Raw genomic sequence first — 16,411 nt, 5'->3', positions numbered from 1 at the left:
AAATTTCACTTTTACTACTTAAATGTTCAGGTTTGAGGGTTTGTTAACATTTTGAATTGACCAAGAGCACTGTAGTTGTACAATAACAAAAGTAATCCTCAAAAATACAACTTGCCTAATAATTCTGCACTCCCTGTATTAATATTATATTATTGTATTATACTATTTTTTTGCATAATATGTGTGTGTAGGCCTACTGTGTGTAATTATTATGTATATTTAAACAAACACACACACATACATCTCAGAACATAAAGAGTTTGTTTCCAAAACGCAATAAATCCATTTTGACTAATTTCGGTAAAAATGTGTTTTCTATACCGAGAAAGTGACAAGATGAAAACTAGAGATCGACCGATATATCTGTTTTCCGATATTTTCCCCGATATTTGAGCATTTTCCGATGATCGGATATCGGGTTTGTAATATCGGATTGACCGATAAACGAGAGAATTGAGAATTGCGCGCTGGACGCATCTGAAGTTAAGTTCACACTACATGATTTTAAGCCAGATTTAAGCCCGATTTGCAAGTCGTTCGCTCGCCGACAGGTCGGGGTGTGATCGGGTGCAAATCGCGGGGGATTAGCGGGCGATCGACGTTCGCGAATCTGTTGGTATGAAAGAGCCAACAACGCATCAAAGACGCTCGCAGACCCCTCGCAGACGCGTCGCCGACACCAGAAAAATATCTAGCATGCTAGATATCTGGAGCTGTCGCGCGACTCAACCTCCTGTGATGTCACGAGCTACAGCCAATCCGACCAGGGGTTGAGGTCACACGGAAAGATGAGTACTGAGTAGCATGTCACAGTTATGAATGCCTGTATGACGTTACACATATATGTACAACAACTGGGCTGAGAATAAGAAACGGTGGAGAGAAATAGCAAATGCTGTAAAACAGCCAGGTGAGCAAATGTTATTATTACATTATCTAAATGTTATAGGGTCAAATGTAAATTAATTGGTCATATTTCCATATACATGGATATTATTGTAATCCTATTTTTGGGATATGTCTGTAAAACATTATAAAGTGTATAATTATTTTTTACTGTAATTCTGTTTATTGTTATATATTGTGTATTAGAGGATATTCAGCTACATTACAATCTGCCTTTTGTACCAATTGAAAGAGCTTAAACCAAGGAATAAATTCTCATATTTAGTTTGAATAAACAAATAAAATAAATGAAAGTGTGAATGTAAATATTAACTGAAAAAATGCATTTCTTTATTGATTTTAGACTTTACTTTTGCACAAGTGGACTCACAAACAACTACATCAACTTCATTTGGGAACCATGGCTTTGGAATTGAGGGATACTGAAGACCCAGTTCTTTCATCACAACTCAAATGAAGCATAATGGTGATGATATTCAATGCCCAGGAGACTGACAAAAGTGGATCAATGTTGTCACCTGAACAACCTACCTTATGCATATATCATACATGACATGTGCGGTCCCGATGTGTTTTTGTTTACAAACTATTGACTTTACTATGTATTACATTTATCAATAAGGTGATTAAACTTGTTAAAGGGTTTAGATTGAATTTCCCAGTGCTGTTTCATGAAATAAATGGTCTATCGAAAGTAATACATTTAATGCAACAAAGTAAAAAAGTATTAAACACATTGAGTCATATTTTACAAAAACAGGCAATATGAATAGTGCTTTAGTGCCATGTAGTACATTAGAATGTATATTATGTGAACAGACAAAATATACATTGTTAGAACACATGCAGTGCGCCACATTAACACAATTAAACATTACAAAACTCCCTATGTAGAGCTCCTTTAAGGGCTGGGTGATATATAAATATCATAATATAATTGTGTGTGATTGGCTGTTAGATTAATCCACATTGAGTAAAAATGCCCAGAGCTTATCATCACAATCGCCATAAATTTTATCATGATCAGATATGTTGATGTTTAATCGCCCTAGTATAGAAACATTGTTAATGTTCTGTGAATAATGAGTGCGGATCAAGAAATAAAGTTAGTATAAGGCACTTAATTGCAACATGCAGATTGCCTTTGTTACATTCCTGCACCTTTTGATTTGTATGCAATTAAAATTTATTCAATAATAACACAACAATAAACAGAATACTTAAAACAATGAATAAGTGAACCACATGTGTGTTCTTTACAAATACAGGACTTTAGAACACACAAGAAAACGAATGTCCTAAACTGACAATAACTGGCTTTAATCTGCTGTTTGCAGGGATAACTCTACATCAGTTCCTTTTAAAATGTGATGAACTTGCCAATAAACACTACCCGCTGGTGAGGCAAAGTTGTCCCGCATCAGATTGCGTTGCACTATAGCTATTGCCATACAATTGCGATGTGAGGTGTATTTCATCGGTTGAAAAGCACACATCCCGTGAATCTTCCACTGCCCATCATCCATGTTGTGGTCAGCAGTCTGCTACAGCTGGAGTGGTAGCAAGTACCCCAAAGCAATGTGGAAACTGCCACTTCCTTTCGAAGTCCATGGCTATTGTATGCCACTCTCCTTCCATTGATGGTGTCTAAAACAATAGGACACACCAAATGTCACTGATTAAATTATTATATATTCAAGACTACAGTTTACAATGGATTTATTTGCATAGTTATATGCAGAACAAAGTTGGATAGCCATGCTTTTGTGAGTCAAACAGCTTGGGTCTCATTTATAAAACTGTGCGTAGGATCCTTACTAAAAGTCTACGTATGCACAAAAGCCAAAAAGGCATATGCCAAAAATTATTAAGAGAGACAAAGCAATGTTCCCTTTCTGCAAGTGTGCGTACATTAATTATCTTCAGATCCCACCATGCAAGCCCATTCTCCCATTATGTTTTTTTATAGATCACAACCTTTGCGTGGGAACTGGCATAGGCATGTTTCCAGACCTGTTTTGTGTGTACGCATGCTTTATAAATGAGACCCCCTCTTACTTAATCCATATAAATAAGTATAACGATAAACTAAACAACATGTAGAATAACAAATATTACAATATTAGGTTTAGAACTAATTTTATATTTATTGTTGTGTTAGTTCCACAATTCATGTTTCTACACAAAATACTTTAATATACACATAGTGTAAGCTCAGATAAAATGATGAAATTAATGTATACAGGTATGTATAGACATAAAAATAGAATTACTTATGCTTTTCAGAACTATATCCCTGTTTCTAATAATACTTTTTACTAAAATACTTTTATCAAAGACAGTCAACTGCTGATGTCCACAATGTTATGGGTGTTCTTTTTTATATTTTGTAACAACCCTACCTTCAAGAAATCGTCCTTTATAACCTGGTACAGAGCAGAACATCCAAAACTATTTGTGAGATGGTGCTGGTCTCCCATCCTGGACTTGAACCTGATGAACTTGAACGTGTCACCTGTAAGACACAAAAAAGTTCAAAAACATACCCAGACAGAAAAAACGTTATGACAACATTCAGTTCATATTCGTTTGAAATGAAATCACACAAACCTGTTGCATAGAATCGCAGGGTCAAAGACAAACGCTCTCCAAATCATGTTTTGCGAAGCCTGTCCTATTCTATTTGAACGATAATTAAATCAAGAAACACAGCTTTTAAGCACAGTAGACAACACTTTGATATTTTAAATGTGATCATAGCCAAACATAAGCATGCAGCTTTATTAAACAAGCTGTAACAGTTACTCACCTCAAATCTTTAATCCCTGCTGTCCGCGTGTGGTTCTGATCCACCGCTCCACATCACATCTCTATAATTTTTTTCTTTTGCGGCTTTGCACCGCGCAAACGGTTTGCAGCACTAATTTCTGTCTGAAGTCTATATATACAAACAAAAGTTTTGCGCGTCTTGTTTCTTCTTCTGTGGGTTTTGACAGGTGTCGTGAGCAATCCAGTCCCCCCGAGCAATTCTGCCCCCCTAGGACCCCAATTGGTACCTAGCAGTAATGCCTGGTCAAAAACTTGTCATCGCGATATCTTGATGCTAATGGCTAATCGAAGCTGCGTTAGTGGTGTAGCAAGCTAGGTACTTTTTACAAAATAGAAGCATACAAAATATTTTTAAAATAAAAGCTTACAAAAATAATATAAATAATGAACTAATATTCATGTTGCAAACACGTGAGCAGCTTTGTGTCATCCTCTGCTTTACAAAAACAATACTTTTATTTTTGTAAATATTAACATACCTTACGTTTTTTTTATAACAAAAGTGTAGTAATCATTGCTTATACATTATAATTTAAAAGTGTTATTCAACTATGTAGTAATCATGTACATGTATTTACAGGTAAGTTACCATATTATTGACACTGGTCACGTCAAATGAGTTTGAAATTATGAGATATATTTTATTTGTAAATGTATATGAATGCTGCAATACGCTTGATTGGTAATGCGTGAGAAAATCATTTAAATAATTTTTGATTCTCACTTGCTTGTATATCATATTGCTTTTGATATTCCAGCAACGCCAATATTATGAAAGTGATATAATAAAGGAAATTAATTGACATTTAAATAACCTGTTTACATACCGATTTGGAACAGTGAACAAAGATCATTGATCATTAAAACAAACCATTCACACAACGCAGCATAGTAGCTTTAACATTACGTTTTGTATTGTATTTGTATTACGAATTGTAATAAGGCGCTACAAAGGCTACCCATGAGGAGTTTTTTCAGCCAATGGAATTACGCGGGGTCCTAGGGGGGCAGAATTGCTCGGGGGGACTGGATTGCTCATGACACCGGCGCGCGTGTAGTTTCGCGTCATTTCCGGTTTGTTTTATCGCGTGATTTTTCGTGACAGAACGGGGTTTGTAGACAAGATAGAATCGTTGGGTAATAGGCTCTGTGCACAATAGACCATTTACGCAAAAACCGGAAATACGTCAACAACGCGTAAACGCAATTCCGGTATAAGCTTTGTTGTTGGTGGAGAAATGGCAGCTAGAGTGTTTCCGACTTTCCTAACTTGTCTACCGAAGTTCACCAGCACCGATGTGGTGAAGAGTGTGGGTATACATTCGTCCACTAAAGGGAACAAACTGGATAAGGGATATAAATTCTTCCGCGCGGAGTTTATCCACAATTATCAAGGTAAGCTTTAGCTACAAAACCGGCTATAACTCCGTTTACGTTAATTGTAAATCTAGGGGTTGTGAATTTGTAATATAAGATTTAACACATCGCAGTGAATATGTCGTGTGTAAGTTATGTTTAAGTGAGATGACATGAGGTTAACATAACAACCAGTCATTTGGTGTAGCTGCTGTACTAGGTAAATGTTACTAGCAGTCTGCTGCAAAGTTGTGTATTTCTATATGAGATAACATGCAATGTTTCCTTGTTACATGCGGTTTAAGTAACAAATATACTACAGGGACAGGTAGTACTGAGAAGTAGATGGTTCAGGTCAATGAGAGAGAACGAGGAGCCTCACAAACTGGAGGTTTTAATATAGACAGAATGGGGGTTGGCAAAAGTTTCCCGTTCTTGCGTGTTCACTCTTCTTGCTGCGGCACTTTCTTCACTTACTGTTACTATTATATACTATTATAAACTATTATAAAGGTAGGCTGTTTCTGGTTGGAAGACGAACAGCCTTGAACACTACAGAAACGGCGACTCTTTGACTCTGCTATTTTTCGTATCTGCCGCTACGATAACAGGAAGTTGTCATACACTTTGTTGACGTATTTCCAGTCGAAAAATGCGGAAGTGCGTAAAAGGTCTATATGGCGCCCGCTGACGTTTCGAACTTGACTGTGAGGCTCAGTACTTCCGGTGCGGTGATCTGACAGCGAGAGCGGTAGACAGAGAGACAACAGCGACCGAGTTCAACAAACAGCGACAAAGAGATATGTTTAGAGAAAGGCGATTGGCCTTCCAACGGGTAAAAAAGTCAGCATTAGATTGTTGTGTTCCCAGTCGTCACGTTATGATAACGCAGAGATACGTTTTCAGTCCTGTATATACTGCGGTAAGTCAAGATCCATAGGGACAGCTTCAACCCTACCTGTATGTACGTGTAGCTGGCATCTTTCGTAGTGACTACTAAGGGGTTGAGGAGATTAATAAAAGAAGCAAACCGGTTCTCTTACACCGGACTTGACTCTTTTATACTTAAAAAAACCTTCTAATAATAAATGCATTTCTAAAATGTTTTCATATAAATACTATATGAATGTTTCTATTTGCAATAATTTCTTGTAAATACTAATTAATGTTCTATGATTTTGTTAGACATTTACTTATCAGAATTGATTAATGAAACAATATTTTGTTTACATCTTTCACATTATTAAAAAGATATTTTTCAAACAACAGTATACATGTATATGAACCCTTTAAACCTCATTCTCCAAAACTTATGAGATGGACAGTTACACGTTTCAACTAAGGAAAGTTTAGCATTGCTTTATACACTTGACCTGATAGCATTAAGAGGAAGCCACACATAGAGCACATTAAAGTAATATATTTATTAAAGAGGAAAAATGTAGTGCATATTAATCAAATTACATGCCATAAGTGATTCAAACATCCATGTAAATAATCTCCCTTATGGTTATTATAGCCACCTCACAGTCTCTCAGTAAATGTGTTGTATGAAAAAATCCTCCTCTGCAAAAACACCAAAATCACATCACTGCATCACTGCAAGTGATGGCTGGCCTTGCACCTGCCAGTAGTAGCTGTGAGTCTGCTTAATTTCATCGTTACACAGGCATTTTCAAGGAGCTACAGTCTACATGGCTCTTTGCGTTGGTACATTTCTTTTCCATCAGTCGTAAGGGTGGGCTCTCAGTCGGGTGCTCTTCCAGCCACACAGGAACAGTCTGCCACTGAAATGTCAACTGGTGAGCAGTCGTCAAAGACAATCTAAACATTAACAAAATATATGTCATTTTCACATTCAGAATCAGGACACAATTTCAATACTTCACAGAAAATGAGTTAACTGATCAGGTAAGTAGTGGGCCAGTTATAGAAATAGGCTAATAAATCATGTCAGGGTTATCAATTGCATAACACTGTAAACAATACTGTAATCTAAGGACACCCAAATAAATCACCTGTCTCAATTTACAATTTTTATATTGTTTTATAAAAACACTGAAAGCAAAATCAGTACTGGAATACCAATGGCCAATGAACCTTAAAGATAACTGACTGTACATGGTTTATATAACCATACAGTAAATAACAGCAGCCGTCAGAACCAAGTTCTGTGGTTTCCATGAAAGCTATGTGTATGTTAAGGTAATTTATTCGTCATTTTGCATCACATGGTTGCAAAACGGAAAAAAAAAGAAATAACCTAGTCATGTCATACTACACACAAATAGCTGCTAACGTTAAGATTCGATTTGCAAATGTTACAATACATGCAACCTGTTGCAAAACACCAGCCAGATAGGCTTATTAGAATCCTACGTTACAGGTTAACGTTATCTCCCTTAGGTAAATCAAAACTACAAAACATAAACCTGATTAAGAATTTGAACTGATGAACACTTTTTTTTACTCCTACTCGGAGGTTCTCGTAGCCTGTAGCAAATAGCCCTGACGCTCACCCTCCCTTATGAATCTTTGTTTGAAACTGTGAGGGTTTGGACATCATTCATCATGTTATGCATACACGTAATCGTAAAACATCAAAACCCATTGCACAGGATCAAATAGCCTGTCAAGTTGTCAAAGTCAGTCAGTACTAACGTTTACAAACTGTTAGCGCTAGCTAGTAAGGCAGTTAGCTTATGCTATTACTTACCTTCATAGTTGTCGATGTAACTTAATAATCCTTTTCCTTTTTGCTCATCGGGGCTGAGCATGCCGCTTGTACTAGCCGGTGATCGTCGGTAATTGTTAACTTTGGTAGATCTTGCAGAAATTGGGTGTAAAACAGCGCCATGATTCATATCATCCTTACTTCATATCTTAAGACCGGAAACGGTCGGCCCTACACTCAAGGCGGCGGAAGTAGAACTCCTTAGTTGCGTGCACAGAGCCTATAGAGTTGTTCTCAACTCGTGTAGTGCGTTACCTCCTGTTGTGGGGCATTCACGTTGTGTCGTGTGGTGTGAACTGCTCAACAACGTGAACACTCCTGATTTCACAGAGAGCAAGTCATGTAGTGTGAACCGCACATCTCGGACCTACGTTTCAAAGTCATGTAGTCTGTACGAGCCTTGAGGAGAAGAGCTCACAGCAGCAGCAGCAGCGTGCACAGCAGATATGACGGCGGAGTGACGCGACTTCATTAAAAGGACTTTGAGTATACTTTCTTTGCATCTGAGGCATTTATAACACATCTTATTTGTGCATTAATGTATGTTATGTTAAATAAGTTGATATATTATCAAAGCAATGTATGCAGTTTGTCCAAGAATAGAGACAAACTCACAAAATCACGTGCTGTTCACTTACCGGGGTTGAAGGCTGAAGCTTTTAACAAGATTTACCCTAAGTTATATTAAAATTTACCAGATAAACATTATTTTGCTAAAATATCTATATAAATGTCTGTGGATATTAATTAATTATTTATTACCTCCGCAAGCGGTCACAGTTTGATACAGTCAATGCGTGAGTAAATGCATAGATAACAGCGCTGTCAACAGCCATTTCATAAGCTATAACAACAAAATATTAATTATTCTGACATCAAATAACATTACCAGTTAAGAAATTCAGTGATATATAAGCCGTTTTGTTTGTTACTTTCCTGAATGTAGTATTTCAGTCAGTGATATTATTTGTAAAACCTCTTTGCAAACTACTTGTTGGACTGCTGAAGGCTACATGTTGCTGGTCAAAACAACCATATTACTCCAAAAAAGGCACTTAATCCACCTGTTTTACTCTATAAACTATGTATAACAAGCAGTGTTGGGGCTAGTTACTAAAAAAAGTAATATATTACGTATTACATATTACTCTCAAAAATAGTAATGCCTTACTTTACTTTATTACTCCCTGGAGAAAGTAACTAGTTATATTACTAGTTATATTACTAGTTACATTTTTTTTTCTGGACAAGAATGTTTATTTGGGCAACCACGGCCAAGAAAATGCTGGCTTCCTTACCCGCTACCGGACGCAGGGCACAGTGTTCGGAGAAACATTAAAGAGTGTGCACTTCACCGTCAAGTTATTTTCCTTCCGTTGAACATATGACTGAATCTCCACGCGTCGAAACTAGCTTTCTGTTGCTGGGAACCTTCCTCTGAAAAAGAGCTTGCCATTGTTGACGCTTCCATTTTCCCGATCTGTCTTTGAGTGTGCCGCTGCCGCTCTTTGCTGTTGGCTGCCGGGTTTCGACCAATCGGTGATGGTAAATGATACCTCGTGCCAAACTTGGACCAATCACTGTTTCATTCACGCCCTCCTCCCCTTCCCTTTTGTTCTCTGTGTTTTGTGCCTTGTGTGATGAAGGTGCTACTGGCGAATGTAACTCAAGTAACTAGCTCGGGAAAACTGTTATAATATTACCATTTTCAGACGGGTAATGCCTTACACTACTAGTTACTGAAAAAAGTAATATTATTACAGTAACTAGTTACTTTGTAACTAGTTACACCCAACACTGATAACAAGCAGCCAACTCCGCTATACTTTACTCTCTCTCCCGCTGCCAACCGCAGCGCGAACTTTGGATCAGTCCATTTCTGACGAAATGATAGGGGTGTTTGGAATGGTCCATGTATTGGGAATATAGTTTCTACATTATTCATTAAATTAATATTATTCTTCACTCCTTCAGACCCCTCTATTTATTACTTTGTATGCAAAGAGGGAGTGATTGTGATGATGATTATTATTATTTATAAGGGTTTGTTCAGTTCAGTAGTGTTGTAGTAATTATTATGTCAAAAACAGAAGTATAACAGTAAATAAAAATCGGTTTAGCATATCGGTTATCGGGCACATAAGCATCCAAATATTTGTTATTGGCATCGGTTTAAAAAAATGAGTATCGGTCAATATTTTCTGTTGTAAACTTTCACATAGCATCTTTAGGTTATAATTACATTAAAAATTCAAATCCATAATTTGATTTTCAAAGATTTATTATAAAAAACTGATGATTTTTTTCTGCAAAATGCAATAAATCCATGACAAGTTTTTTTTTCAAAATGCTATAAATCTATTGAATCAATGTATAAATGTGCATTCATCTTTTCCATGTTATATTCATTTAGTTAACTACACTGATTGAAATAAACATTAATGGCATTAATCAAAACTTATTTGGTCATGTTAATAACATTGTCATTGCTGCTGTTATACTTGGGACGTCGTTGCTGAACTTTTTTGACAGCGATCAGCTGTGGAGTGTTTTGGTCCTGCTCGATTTTTGTTGGATTTGAGTAGAATAATGCGGTGTTTTTTTATGGGATCCCCTGGGGTCAATGTGTTGGCATGACAGGGGTTTGATGCTGTCGGGAGAACAAGCAACAGCCGGCATTTTTCCGTCTCCCGAGTGCCTCTCACAAATTATTCAAATTTGATGGCTTACGTTTCTTCCCTGCCACAGAAAACCAACACAGGTTTATCAATGCCATCAAAAGTATTATTTTGTTTTTGTTTGTTAGTTAGTATAAAGTAGATGAGGAAAACTGATTTTCCTCCAGACTTGTGGACCTCCTTCGATTTAGGGTTAGATTTGGTGTTTGCATTAGGATGTCACTTTTAGTATTGGTTTATACATTTTTCCTGAATATTTTTTTATATTTTCTGATTTTTAAACCATTGTCGCCTAGCGTTATGGTTAGAGTTAGGTTTGGGTAAAGATGAAATTTTATGTATATCTAACCCTAAACCGAAGCAACAATGGTAAGAAAATAGGACAAAACAGTTGAGTAACCAATACGTGACAATGACACGTAAACAGAAATTCGTGATATGATCACGAGAAAAAAAAAAATCGCGGGAATTCGTGACAATATCACGAAAAAAAGAATCAAAACGTTACGTGACTATATCACGAATTTTCTTGAGACTGGGCTGGGAATGGTGCACTGTGAAAGGTTAAGTGGATTTATTGCATTGTGTACAACTAATTAACAATTAATACTCTCAGTACAACCAATAAAGGTGCAAAATTTGCATTTTCACTCTTGTAACATCACTTTTGGATTTTCACGTGTTACTGAACAACAACCCAGGGATGATTATCTTATGCTTTATTGCAAAAAATACAATGATTAATATATCCGGTGTTTACGTGAGGTTACCTTTAAATAACTGGTCACTGTAAATACGTAATACCAATATGTGTAGGCATATATTGGTGGTGGCGTTGTTTCCCCTTACTGGAGACTATGGCACATAGCCTACATTTCACAAATTTAGTGCCTTTTTGGGGGGGGGGGGTCTGTAGAAGCATAGCACAGGATTTGTTCAGTTAGTGCATTTTTTACAACAATTCAGTATTTAGGCTAAACAAAAGAAACCACTCACTTCTTTACCTGCGGACAACAGCAGCGCCCTCTTGCCCTCCAGCGGGTGTTCCCATATGTGGGTGATGTCACATTTAAACTATCAATTAGCCTACATGCTCCTCTTTCGTCTCTACATATCATAACTGCAAGATCCAATTTTAATTCAGATTTATTAATAGACCTATAGTATTTCTTTGTGCCATTTCAAAGCAGCTTCAAAAGAAAGTGTAAAATGTGTGTAATCTCATGAATATGACAACCTATACAATCCAAATAAAGCTTTTTAAAGGTTTCTATGCAGTGATGGCACAGAAGAACCCTACTGGTTCCCTGAAAAAAGTTCAGATGTTTCTAAAAGAACCATACATTTCTTACATTTCTGTGGAACATTTTTCACTACAAAGAACCTTTTGTGTAACAGAAACAGGTGCTTAAAAGGTTATTTATAGCCATGGTTCCTCAAAGAACCATTCAGTCAAAGGTTCTTCAAAGAACTATTTCTTTCTTACCTTTGTATAATCTGAGGTACATTTTCCACAACAGACCTTTTTTTTGGATTTTAAAGCACTAATTTATGGAACTATTTAGCAAAAAAAAAAAAAGGTTCTTCTATGGCAACGTTATTTTTAAATGTAAGGTTGTGTTCATTTTTAAGGGGACATATCATGAAAATCTGACTTTTTCCATGTTTAAGTGCTATAATTGGGTCCAACGTAGAAAATGTAAAAAAGAATAACCCAGTAACTTAGTTTTAGTAAACCATTTTCTGCAAGCATGTAAAAAAAATAGATCATTGAAATTTGGCTCCCCTTGTGATGTCAGAAGGGGATAATACCACCCCTTAATCCAACCACGACAATGCCATTTAGTGCAGAAATCCGCTCATTTGCATTTAAAAAGACACACCCCAAAAACGGCACATATTGTTGGCCTATTTGCACACACTTACAAAGTGGCAATTTTAACCCTCTGGGGTCCGACCATTTTGGGACACTGTCAGAGGTTCTGACATGCTCTTACATTTGGTCTTTTTTCAGTTGCTTTAAAACATAATAATGGCAAGTGTCTCATACCACTGTGTTCAGCACAAACTGGGCTAAAATATTATATGAGCTACATGTATGTACATGTTTGTATTTTAGAGAGAAAAAGGTTTATGCGTGTTTTTTTAAAAAGCTAAAATTTTAAGTCACTGATATAAGTCCACAAAACTCATACTAAACATGTTTTAACAAGACTTTCCTAAACAGAATCTAGTAGTCTAGAGTTTTTTCTTTAAAATGATGTGAAAATCATCCTGCCTACTCATTCACATAAACAAGTATATTGATTTAGAAATTGTAAGACACTTTTTGTTTAGAGGGGCCATATGCGAGAAGGATTGATTGACAGCTAGCAAACAAAGGCTCGCATAATGAGCTGCATAATGAGCTGCATAATGAGGGAGGAGGGAACTACAGTAAAGAATGTGAGGACAAATGAACATGTTTGTTTGAGGTTTATTAAGAAGTTAACAATATAATCAAAATAGAAATGAAGGTCAGTAGGACCCTATTCAAAAACTTAACTTGCATAAGAAACTGATAAACAACAGAGCTGTAAACTTCATGTGGCTCATGTTACCATACAACTTTATGTCCAAAGAGTGTGAATATGTTTTTCCACTTCATAGTTTAATGATGAGAGGGATGCAGACCTGTAAGAGAGTTATGAACAGCTGTTAGCATAAATTGTCCACAGAAATACCCTTACATACATAACTGATGGGTAAATGATAGCACTTGTAACGGTGGTCGCCTAAACTCAATATACTGTATAAAAAAAACTTGGCCTAGGCGGGTTTCGAACCCGGGTCTACCACATGGCGGCCTAAAGCCGAAAGTATACTAGGGACGTCCGCGTATGCGCGCCGTCCGCATGACGTCATTTTCGTCATCTGGAGGGTCCGCGGCCGGCCGCGCGGACCGTCCGCGTGCAGCCCAAAATTTGAGACCGCGCGGACAGTGCGCGTACAGTCCGCGTACGACAGCGCATGCGCGTGAAAATATTTAGACAGGACACTCCACTATAAACAATTATACAAAGGAAATAGACAGCATTTGCACACACACTATCGTTTTTCTTCTTTAACTTTTACTTCTTCCAAGAACAGAAAGCTGTGGAGCATGTTTGTTTGATTCCTGACTTTGTTGTCTTGTTGTTTGTTCTAAACTGTGTTTGCAATGGTGGATCAGTTACTTTTCTTCACCTATCTTAATGTTTTAATGTACTGTAAATGTCTCCAAATCAGTGCTGCCCTGACAGCCTGTTAGACTAATAATTTGAATAAGAAATCATTTGTAATTTGTATAGTGTCGAACGCGGCCGTCCGCGTGTAGCCGCGGGGACTATACTCGGAAAGCTGCGCGGCCGCGTGCGCGCGCGAGCCGGACGCGGACGCGGAAAAAAAGTATACCCGGGCCTTAACGCACTACCGCTGCGCCACCATTTGGTCACGTGATTTATGTCTTTCAGACACCTAGGTAGACTGGCCAAGGTAAATTTATAATAAAAAAAAAAGGCGAGTCTCCGTGTAAACAACGCGGAGCTCATAATAAAACGGTGTCGCGTGTAAAACGCAATGTATGGAATGCGTTGCATGTAAACAATATCATATTACAGCAGACCCCCCCAGTGCAGCATTACTCAAAGTTGCCATGAAGGTTACGAAAGTGTCTACTGTACAGCATGTAACAATGAAATCCGCCATTACGTGATCACGCGTACTCGTTTGTAAATAAGCATGTAAACATGGAATCTTACAGCACACACTTAAAAGACACAGCAGTGCAGCATTACACAAAGTTGCCATGAAGGATACGAAAGTGAATAACTGTGTCTAACACTGTACAGCAAACAATGAAATCCGCCATTACGTGATCACGCGTAAGTTACTCGTTTGTAAACAATGCGAACGTTTTTCAATCCGAGGCGTGCAGTCTGTTGAGGTTGCTTATGTAGGCTGAACTGCACAAGCCATAACATATTACATGATACCAAATATAAATGAAGACAAATGACTTACAGTTTCTTCAGGAATATATCCGCCTCCATTGCGTCTGTTCTTCTTCTTAGGTAACGTTAAAGATAAACGCTTCTCTTCCTCAATGTCCAGACATAAATGAAGATATTCCTCACGTGTGTGTATAAAGTTTATAATCCAAACATGAGCTAAAGTCTTTAAATCTTATCAAACATTACGCTTTGCTCTGCTGGTTTGAACAGCTCGTCTCTTCATTACCATGTCAACAGCGTGTGGGCGTGACCGCATTAGAGATAATGAGCTCAGCTAGGAAAAACGGTACTCTCTTTACTTCAATGCAGATTATATAAACAGGAAATATTTGTTTTTGATAATAATTAGCTTGTTTGAAAGTAGACATTTCAGGCTTTCTTTGGATATGTGTATTATGTTTGTGTGACGAGTATTCGCGGAGTTTCAACTAATTTTTGTAACGTGATTTGAGAGACAGCTGGCGGAGACAGAAATGTCTGGATGGACACCCTGTTTATTTTCTTTATTTGACAAAAACACAAAGATCTGTTGTTATTGTGAATGTACACTAATTTAAGAGGACCCTTCAGAGTTTCAAATGATGTCAAACACGTAAGTGTTTGATTATTAATGATGGAGTATTTTAAGTTGATTCTGCTATGATAAGGAGAAAACACGTCAAAACGCGTCCCCGCGTTTTTGGACCCCTGGGGGTTAACATGTTATAATAAATGATCTACATGGTATTTTGAGCTAAAACGTCACATACAGTACGTACTCTGGGGACACCAAAGATTTATTTGACATCTTAAAAAAATCTTGTGAAATGTCCCCTTTAAAGTTTACATTCAAGAACATTAGCATAACATAGACCGCACTGTTCCTTTAAATTTCGCAAACACTGTTTTGTTATTACATTAAAGTCTGTTTGACTTGCGTATCATATCTCTATTCTGAGATTCTACAGACCAATTTTTTATTTATTATAGTAACATTCCTTTGTTTTTTTTTTTTTAATAGTCTGTTTCATCCATGTCAGCATCTCTATATATCATAACTATGATATCAATACAAAGCATAAAATTCTGTGTAGCAAGCAATTTCAGGAATTTCAAGCCCACCTTCCTCGTCCATTCCTAAAACAGGAGCATGACATACTGTAGGCATGATTGTTCTTTTGAATCTCAAGAACACAGTTTCGTTACTCCATTAAAGTCTATCTGTCTTATGATTGCTAGGACTTAGATATCATATCCCTATTCCAAGGTTGTCCTATGCATGGACCGGTTCCTCATTTGCCTACGAGGAGCGATGTAATAGGCAATTGCTGATCTAACCTCACATCCCAAACAAACAACATGGGCAACGAAAAGCAATCTAGCAAGTCTGACTGCATATCATTGTTTGACTATATTGAGTGTTTCCAGGCACACAGTCGGTGATGGGCAGGCGTCAGAAATGATTAAGTATTGAATTGGAGAGATATGCAGAGGTCCTGGCCTTATTTGAACGTACATACTTTTGCATCGACGTGCGAGGGAGGGCCTGAAGCCGGCGCTTCGGCATGCCACCATCTTGCCACTCGGCTCTGTTAGCGGAGAACAGCTGTTCATTTGAAGCTGCCTGCACCTTTTCTTGACCCCATTTTGTTCTGCGCGCCAGCTGATACAGACGAGGAATTAGTTGTATTACTGTCGCCCTGCCGCAGTGTGTGTTTCTGTGATTCCACTTGTATTCTCTTTATTACCGTGGCCCCTCTGTCTGATTAGGCACAACACACTCACTAACATGCCAAATCACTAGTGCGTAACAGCTCGGAGACCTGCCCCGGACACATATACACTCAAATGTAGTCACTTCCAAACCCAGCCACCTGTCAGAATCCCATGCAGAATGA

General features: G+C 37.6%; 3 long non-coding RNA genes across 4 annotated transcripts; 1 reads left to right on the top strand and 2 right to left on the bottom strand.

The window, feature by feature from the left end:
• Nucleotides 1-478: 478 nt before the first annotated feature.
• LOC129421849 (uncharacterized) lies at nt 479-1,560 on the top strand. The gene is made up of 2 exons (XR_012372626.1): nt 479-910; nt 1,250-1,560. It is a non-coding gene; the product is annotated as an uncharacterized lncRNA (long non-coding RNA).
• Nucleotides 1,561-1,592: 32 nt separating this feature from the next.
• Nucleotides 1,593-3,906, bottom strand: LOC129427120 (uncharacterized). Of its 2 annotated transcripts, XR_012372625.1 has the most exons (5): nt 3,807-3,870; nt 3,716-3,776; nt 3,517-3,585; nt 3,309-3,421; nt 1,593-2,553 (listed from the first exon to the last, which is right to left on the bottom strand). It is a non-coding gene; the product is annotated as an uncharacterized lncRNA (long non-coding RNA). The 2 variants fall into 2 exon arrangements; XR_012372624.1 differs by having other exon boundaries at nt 3,716-3,906.
• A 2,590-nt stretch (nt 3,907-6,496) lies between these two features.
• LOC129413380 (uncharacterized) lies at nt 6,497-9,631 on the bottom strand. Its single transcript, XR_008633904.2, has 2 exons — nt 7,808-9,631; nt 6,497-6,915 (listed from the first exon to the last, which is right to left on the bottom strand). It is a non-coding gene; the product is annotated as an uncharacterized lncRNA (long non-coding RNA).
• Between the last annotated feature and the right edge of the window lie 6,780 nt (nt 9,632-16,411).

This window comes from Misgurnus anguillicaudatus, chromosome 12 (genome assembly GCF_027580225.2).
Source record: "Misgurnus anguillicaudatus chromosome 12, ASM2758022v2, whole genome shotgun sequence".
Taxonomy (NCBI): Eukaryota; Metazoa; Chordata; class Actinopteri; order Cypriniformes; family Cobitidae; genus Misgurnus; species Misgurnus anguillicaudatus.
Note: the sequence above shows the minus strand (reverse complement) of the source record. Positions and strands in the feature narration are given on the sequence as shown.